This window comes from Lynx rufus, unplaced genomic scaffold, assembly GCF_022079265.1.
Source record: "Lynx rufus isolate CCGP_SWC_20201006 ecotype Redwood Valley unplaced genomic scaffold, mLynRuf1.p SCAF_2, whole genome shotgun sequence".
Classification (NCBI taxonomy): domain Eukaryota; kingdom Metazoa; phylum Chordata; class Mammalia; order Carnivora; family Felidae; genus Lynx; species Lynx rufus.
Window position 1 is genome coordinate 148939457 of NW_025814834.1, and position 8339 is coordinate 148947795.

Sequence of the window (8339 nt, forward strand, 5' to 3'; positions counted from 1 at the left end):
TGGAGCCTGCTTTTGATTCTGTCTCCCTCTCTCTGCCCCTCCCCTGCTTGCACTTGGTCTCTTTCTCTCTCTCTCTCTCTGTCTCTCAAAAATAAGTAAACATTAAAAAAAATGTTTTTAATAATAAAAAATAAAAGTCAATCCAGAGAGGAAAAGAGAATACCAGAAATGAAGAAGAAATGTGGACTAGTGCTTTAAGAAATGATGGTCTTTTAATTTCTGAAGCTCCGATACAAAGAATTAGTGTGGGAGGGAGGGGAGGGTGGGTGATGGGTATTGAAGAGGGCACCTTTTGGGATGAGCACTGGGTGTTGTATGGAAACCAATTTGACAATAAATTTCATATATAAAATAAAAAAAATAAAAATAAAAAAATAAAGTTATCGTAAAGATAAAAAGAAAAAAGAATTAGTGTGGTAGAAACAAAATAACAATAATAGTTTAGAGCTAGGTCAGCTGTGTTACTTCCTTGGAAAACAATACGAATACACTTATTAAGGGGCCCAGTGTTTTCCTATATTATAAATAGTTCTAAATTAACGTCCCTTCCCAAAATGCCTACTTTTCCAACAGGTGCAATATGACACCATCTGCCCAACAAAGGATCTAAATGTCACCAACTTCATAAGAAAATGTAATTGGCTGTTTAGGACCCTAGTTCACTATGATGATATTTAATAATTTGTACTTATAGAGCATGTAGGGGCATAAAATGAATTATAAATGTTAACTCTCTAACTCACACAGTAACTCCTTAGAAAGACAGGAAACACGACAACTCCCCTTTTAACAGATCCATTCATTCAACAAACATTTATTGGCCTCCTGCATGCCAGGCATTGTAATGATGCAGAAATCTGGCTTCGTGAAGTTTGAGCGCCTGCTTCCCAAGCAGAAATGAGAGTCTCCCAAGAGCAGGAACCCTGACGTTTCCTCTCTGAAGTCATAGGGCCCAGCACTGCACCTGGAAAAAAGAGAGTCATTGCATAAATGCATGCAGATTTTTTAAAAAAGTAAATACCACAAATTAGCTACAAGTCTGTGCTACTGTTATTAAAAACATAAACCCAGAGACTTTTGACCTCCGAGCCATTGTTAGCCACTGGACCTCACTTCCTGTGGAACCCGCTTCACCTCCTGCTCTTCAGCTCTGCCACACTGTAAAACATTCACCCGCCGACTGTTGCCAAATATGCCATTTCTGTAGCCCTTTGCATTTACTGGGGAAGAGGTCGAGGCTGGGCCCCACACTAAGATTTGCTTTTTTCTTAAAGATGTTGGCTTCTGTGAAGATTTTTATACCGAGCGGAAAAATAGAATTCTGAATCTAGAAATCACTCCAAGTCAATATCCTCTTGTTAGTCCGGGTTGGGTGTGGGAAAGTTCCACTTGGCAGTTGTGATGAATCACGAGGTCCCGACTACTCTCCGATGGTCAGCAGAGAATAGGAATGATTTGGACACCTGGCTTCTGTCTCGCTCAGGTCTGAATCCCCAGCAAGATTCTTCACAAGGTGTCTGGCAGCTTAACCCCATCTCCCAGGGCCCAAAACCTATGTGTGCCATACCAAAATCCTGGTGAAATGGCGAAAAAGATGAAGTGACAAGTTCGTGCCCGAATCTTGCACTTCCCCCCTGCCACATGCCAGTGTGGACGCCATTAAAGAGCCGGACTGCTAAAATCAGGAAGGAAGGGAGCCCTTTGCTCTCAGAACTAAGGCAACGGTGCCACCCGGGCTAGTCATGAAGCAGGATCTCTCCAAGGGAGGAGCAAAGTTGACACCAAAAGGTCCAGGTGGCCCTCCCCAAGCCTGGGGCTATTGCCCTTGGGACATTCCTGGCAGAAGACCCATTTTCGCAAATGTCGAAATTCCGGCCCCAGACGCTCGCTAGGCCAAGATACACCCTACATAAGTTACTGGCTATTTCAATTATTCAGGTTATCATCTCTGTTCTCCTTTTGCCCCCTGACTTTCTCAGTGAATGACTGTATAAACCTACTGCTCTCTAAAGACCTTCAAAGCGTTTACAGGTAGACAGTGTATCTGAAGAGGGCCAGAGAAGTCCAAAGAAGAGAACTTGCTTTCCTCATTCTTTAAAAAGCATATCCTGTATCACTTGGCTGAAATTTACATCGGGAGGAAAAAAATAAAAAATAAAAAGAATCTCACAGTTTCTTTCTTCTGCTTTTCGGGGGAGGGGGTGGCATTGGCTGTCTACGGCTGAGCCCACAGTTGTACATGAAAGTTAATATTTCCAGGGCCCTGCGTGGGATACCTTTCCCAGAATTCATGTTCTCAATGGGAAACTGAAATAGCGCGTGAGAGTTACCCTAAGTAGATTTAAATAATTAAATTCAAAAATTCTCAAACCACTTGCTGTTTCAAATTTATTTCTTTAATAACAACTCAGACTCAGCAACAGACTGGATTAAGATTTCATTTATTCGAAATTTAAGGTATATCCAGCCCTGGGTGTTGTTTTTAAGTATTTAAGGGGAAATTTGTGCGTGGTGAAAATGAAGAGGCTGTAGCATTATAAATTCATTTCCTCTATTAGAAGCAGGGCCCCGCCTGCACGCCGCAGCTGTTCGGGGAGGTAGTCCCGGCAGGCTGAAGGGCGCGCCGCGGAGCAGACGACCCTTTGTTTCCCCACGAGGGGAGATTTGGCCGGCCCCACACCCTCAGCAACAACTATTTCCTCAGTGGCGCCAGGCAGTTGGGCAGAATCATCTGGGGTGGTTTTCATGTGGCAAAGCAAAGCATCCTCTGGGATTCCAGAGAGACTTCTGAGGATCCATTTTCATCCGTGACCTCAAATCATGCCTGGTACCGGGCACAGAGGACGGGAGGCCACGGTGGCCTGAGCCGAGTTCTTTGACCTCTGGAATAACCCGCCCCGATACAGGCGGCAAGGCAGAGAGCGACTCGGAAAGCAGGTGTTACATCGCAGGTAACAGCCCCACGGTACTTACTATTCATGCTAACAGTTTTACAAACAAGTGAGTTTCTTATACATTCATCGCCACCCCCAGGCATTCATATTCTTTTTAAGTACGGAAACCTTAATTAGATTTTGACCACAGACCCGGATTTGACTTACCCTGACAGGGTTTCCATTAGTGTAATCTGTGGGGGAATTCACTGTTTTAACATCTGTGTGCCTGAGGCCTATCTCACATTTACTGCAAAACTCTGAAAAGCCTCCCTTGTATGGCTGTATGTTTCCTCATGCTCCCAATTTCACAGAAGTCATTTCAGCACCAAACGGTAATTAGCAAAGGGATGGGCCTCAGCTGACATGAATGCAATTTATTGTTTTCCACGAGGCCCTGAACCAAGCAAACAAAGAACACAGTCTAGCTGTCTGGCATTTTATTAACTTGTATTGTGCAGTGCACCTTACTGAAGGGAGATCTTCGGGAGAAATTCAGCAGTTTGTGTGTGGCAACACGCAGACTTTGGAAGAATATTCATTTCGGTTCAATTAGGCAAGTTTTGTGGTACCTCAGTCTGTAATATAGGACAGCCACTTTTATAATTATCTTCCATATTAACTTTATCATCGCCAGACTTTTGCATAAATGCAACCTTTCATCTTTAAAATGCCAACACTTCTTCAATTTTGGCAACCGTACAGCACTGCTAATTATTTGCTCATTATGTGTGGTTAACTGATGAATCATTAATAAATGAATGAATGGCTAATATATTTTTATGGTAATTGGAGATATAACTGATTGCAGACTTCCTTAGCTTCTCAAAACGGCACTGAATGAGCAGTGGCTGCCTAATTGTTTACAGATGATATTTATGCCCCCACCCAGTGTTTCCCACAGTTGTGGTTTATCACTGGCATATTCTCATCAGTCCAGGGTGGCGGCTCGCCGAGGACCAGTCTGGGCAGAGGGGAGTGGGCAGCTGCATAACCGTGCTTCCTTCCTTCCCTTGTGTTTCTGTCACCTCGTTTGTCTCAGCTCAGCTGACACGTAGCCATGTATGGGCCTCAGGGCCACTTGCTAGCAATTCGAAGACTTCTCGTGGATTCTCTTCTCCTGCGCGTCGGCGGGGCCACGGCCACAACACTGCTGCGGTTACCCCTAGTCAACAACATATAAAGAGTTGGAGGCGGACACGGGACCACGCATGCCATCCAACCGCCACTTGCCTTGGCTGGCACGCCCCGAGGAAAGGTGTGGCCAGTGGCCACGCAGCCTGGCGTCTCTGTGGTTGAGGAGCCGAAGGAGACCCTTTGTAAAGTTTGGTTACAAGCCTGCAGTTCAGTTTGCACCACCGACAGAAGTCCAGAAAATAAAATGGACTGGAGATGCTCCACCCCGTTCCCTGACTCGCCGTTCATGGCTGGTTAATGGGTTTGGAGGTAACTGCTGTGTTACAAAAATTGTATCCATCGTGCACCTCCGTCACCACCTATAGGTTAAAGACAAAGGGTCTGCGTTTGTCGACGATTCTCGTGAAAATGAAAGATAGAATACTGGCCAAATAAGGCTTGTTTAGCTTTATACAAACAGACGGAAGATCAAGTTAAAAATGCAAAGGAGATTACCAATTCTTAATTATAATTATTTAACCAGGTGGGTAGTTTCTCCTAATGAACATTTCCATGAAAACAGAATAACTAATGACAGTCTTAAAGAAGCCTTTGTCTTTCCATGTACTAATGATCACATTTATAAATATGCAGCAAGGCCCCCGTGTACATTGCTAATGATAAGTAATTAAGCACCAGGCGTGGGAAGCCAGTGAAAAGGGTCATGTTAATGCAAGAGAGGAAATTAAAAATGCAATAAAATAAGTTGCCTAGAAAAGATTAAATAAACTTCTGGCTTTTCCTTCCAGAAAGAAAAGAACGGTTCCCCATTCTCACAGTAATGCCGTGTCAAGCCATTCAACAGCTGGTTAGAAAGTCAGACAGTACGGGTGTCAGCCTGCTCACTGCCCCCATCCCCATTTTATCCTACTGGTTTGCAGGCAGGGGGTGTGGCTTCAAAGGGCACTTGGGTCACTGGAGGAGGAAAAAGGACCCCTACAAAAGGCAGGGGTCGGCCAGCAAGGACGGACACCTGCCACTGTGCAATTAAACTGAACTTTGTTGTTATTGCTGATACACCACTTGCTTATGAAACCATACGGACCAGCCTGGGTTTTTCTCATCTTTTAGACGGCAGAGAGGAGAAGCAGGTTGACTTTTCCAACACAGTAGAATAACCTCGGTCTCTCTTCACATCGTCTGGTTCCCCACCAGACCCCAAGCTCTTGGAAGATAAGATCATGACTCTGTGCGAGTAGACTCCGTATCCCTCACACCTAGCACTGCACCACACATACACTCAGTGCTTAATAAATGCTGGTTGGATAAGTGAATGAATGAGTGTTCAGAATAGAGCGTCTCTAAGCCAAGTTAGCAGTTTGTGAGAGAGTCCTTTAACATCACTCCCAGACCAAGCAGCCCTGCCACAGAAAAACACTTGGGCCCAGTGGAAAGATGTGACACATTTCCCTCTTATTCAGGTCCTGAGAAAGGCACCCGTTCTTTCTTCCACGTACCATCACCAAAAGGAACAGAAACGTGAGGCTTCAACAAAAAAATCCGTCTTTGCAAAACAAATCATACAGTTGGCATGAGACTCCTGGTTGGTGATTGAGTGGGAATCCCAGCATTTCCGTTAAGCATTAAAGACACACAGAATGGGGGGGGTGGGGGTGGGTAGGGGCACCTGGGTGGCTCAGTCAGTTAAGCAATCAACTTCAGCTCAGGTCGTGATCTCTCTGCTCCTGAGTTCAAGCCCCCTGTCAGGCTCTGTGCTGACAGCTTCAGATCCTGTCTCTCTCTCTCTCTCTCTCTCTCTGCCCGTACCCTGCTCGAACTCTCTCTCTCTCTCTCAAAAATAGAAACACTAAAAAAAATTTTTTTTTAATAAAAACGGGGAGAAAACACAGAATGAGTAAGTGGACTTCTTGGCCAAAGTAACAGGACTCGTATCTGGATCTCCAACGCTCTTAAATAAGGGCAATTTGGGTTCTTTTTTAAAAGTGTCTTAGTGGGGCGCCTGGGTGGCTCAGTCGGTTAAGCGGCCGACTTTGGCTCAGGTCATGATCTCGCGGTCCATGAGTTCGAGCCCCGCGTTGGGCTCTGTGCTGACCGCTCAGAGCCTGGAGCCTGGAGCCTGTTTTAGATTTTGTGTCTCCCTCTTCTCTGACCCTCCCCCGTTCATGCTCTGTCTCTCTCTGTCTCAAAAATAAAGAAACGTAAAAAAAAAAAAAAAATTAAAAAATAAATAAATAAAATAAAAGTGTCTTAGTGAAGCTCTTAAGCCACTGAAGATTTTTTTTTTTCTTTCAAACATTTCAAACTCGCTGATTTCCAGTCTCTCAAGGCTTCCACATTCCCTAACTCTTCTATCTGGTTAATCCCTCAGCGAAGGCAATCTAATTTTCTGCCGCTGCAGTCCAGGGTTAACAAGAAGGCAACCTTGATCTGAAGAAAACGGCAGCGGCAAACAAAAATTAAACCGTGGTTGGATATTTTGGGTAGTGTTTCCTTTTCCTCCCCCAACCACCACCCCCCCGCCTCTCTTTTTTCTTAAACGAGTTCTAAGAAGCGAGTCACAAGGCAGAAAATCCAAGGCTTGGATCTTCCCGGCCTGTTTTAATATTCCTTCTGAATTCAAATGAACCATTTCCTTTTACATAAAATCTTCGACAAGGCCACACTTCTTTTGTTATCAGAGCGTTGTCATCGGCAAGCCTGCTCGGCTCTCATAAAGGCAATTTAGTACCTGACACGCGCGCGGGCCTAGATGGGCCTCGCAAATAAGGGGCTCCCGGGGCGCGGGGTGGGGGGGGGGTACCCCGGGGAGGCCGGCCGGCTGCGGGGACACCTAAGGCGCGCCTTGCATCAACTTCTCAGGCGGGGCCTCGGTGTCTCGGGGAAAGTCCGGCCCGCGGCAGGGACGCTCGGCAAGCGCATCCTGACCCCCAGCGGCCGGCCCCGTCATCGGACCCACGCTGGTTCCCACTCCTGCGGATCCCCGCGCCCCCGGGCCCCCTTCGCTTTAATTGACAATTAAAGCAAACTTCAGTTCTCACAGAATCAACCGGGTGAAATTTCGCAACGCGAGTTGCACAACTCCATTCCCTCGAAGCAAAACCGGCAGTTCCCCCCCCCCACCCGAGGTTTCACTCCACACCTCTGCGTTGGTTGCTGAACTTCCCCCTCGAGTTTCTCTTCCCACACACACCGCTTTATTTCAGAGGCAGCCATGGAGACGGTTTCGGTATGTTTCTGGGGGTCCCCGCCTCGTGCCCGGCCCGGTGCTGAGCTGGCGGTGCCGCGACGCCCCGGTGCGATCGGGCGCGTTTCCAAGCGGAGCGCGGCGCCGACCCCCAGCCCGGAGGGGTGGGGGCGCTTGTGGCTCCTGCCCGGCCGCCGTCATCACACAACCCGGATAAGGCTTCCTGGCCTGGAACGACACGCAGTCACCCGGCCGGTGGTAGGGGTGCCCGACTGAGCAAGCAAAAGTGTGGCAGGCTGCGGCTCGTCGTTACACTAAAAAAATATTTGTTGTTTATCTGAAGTTCAGATTCAACTCGGGGTTCTCTATTTTATCCGGCAACCTCACCTCCTCGTTTGGTGGTTGTATTACTGACCAGCTGCTGACCAGACCCTTGGATAGTCCAGGGGGCCTGTGTGCCCCCTAAGAATTGAGCAAGGATATATACACATATATTTATATTTGTATATTTGTATATTTGAAAAAAATATGTATTTTTTTCAACCGTAGAAAAATAGAATGGGGTTCTAGAACCTCTCTGGAGGATCAGACCTCCCTGGGCATTGGCCCATGTCTCAGACTGTTAGTCCTCCTCCCTCCCCCTCTCTTCAGAGGGGAGGCAAGCCCCTGTCCTGAAGGGTCTCTTTCCCACAGTCAGCCTTCCAGAGAATCTGCCACCCGAATCCTTGGCCGCAGATGTTGAAACAAAAGTCATAAACAAGGTAATTTTAGGGGATACTAGATTAAACCACAGCTTGGTCTTTAAGGGTTAGAAGTGCCTACATTCTCAACTGCCGTTTGTATCCACTGAAATGCTAAAAAGTTCAAAAACCGAGTTTTGGATTACTGTTATCTGTCTGCCATTAAAAAAAAAAAGGCTATAGCCTTGGGAATACTGTACGTATCTGTTACCAACAACTCTGAAAACCACCTCTGCGGGCTTGTCAGTTAAACCAAATGTTAAATGGAAAATATTTGGCGGGATTTAAAATTAGACCCACACACATTACTTACAGATGTTTCCATGAAAAACACTTGAAACTGAA

General features: G+C 46.4%; 1 long non-coding RNA gene across 2 annotated transcripts; it reads right to left on the reverse strand.

Moving 5' to 3' along the window:
* Positions 1-798: 798 nt before the first annotated feature.
* LOC124515322 (uncharacterized) lies at positions 799-7608 on the reverse strand. 2 transcript variants are annotated; one of them, XR_006962790.1, is made up of 2 exons: positions 7261-7608; positions 799-964 (listed from the first exon to the last, which is right to left on the reverse strand). It is a non-coding gene; the product is annotated as an uncharacterized LOC124515322 (long non-coding RNA). The 2 variants fall into 2 exon arrangements; XR_006962791.1 differs by having other exon boundaries at positions 7210-7608.
* Between the last annotated feature and the right edge of the window lie 731 nt (positions 7609-8339).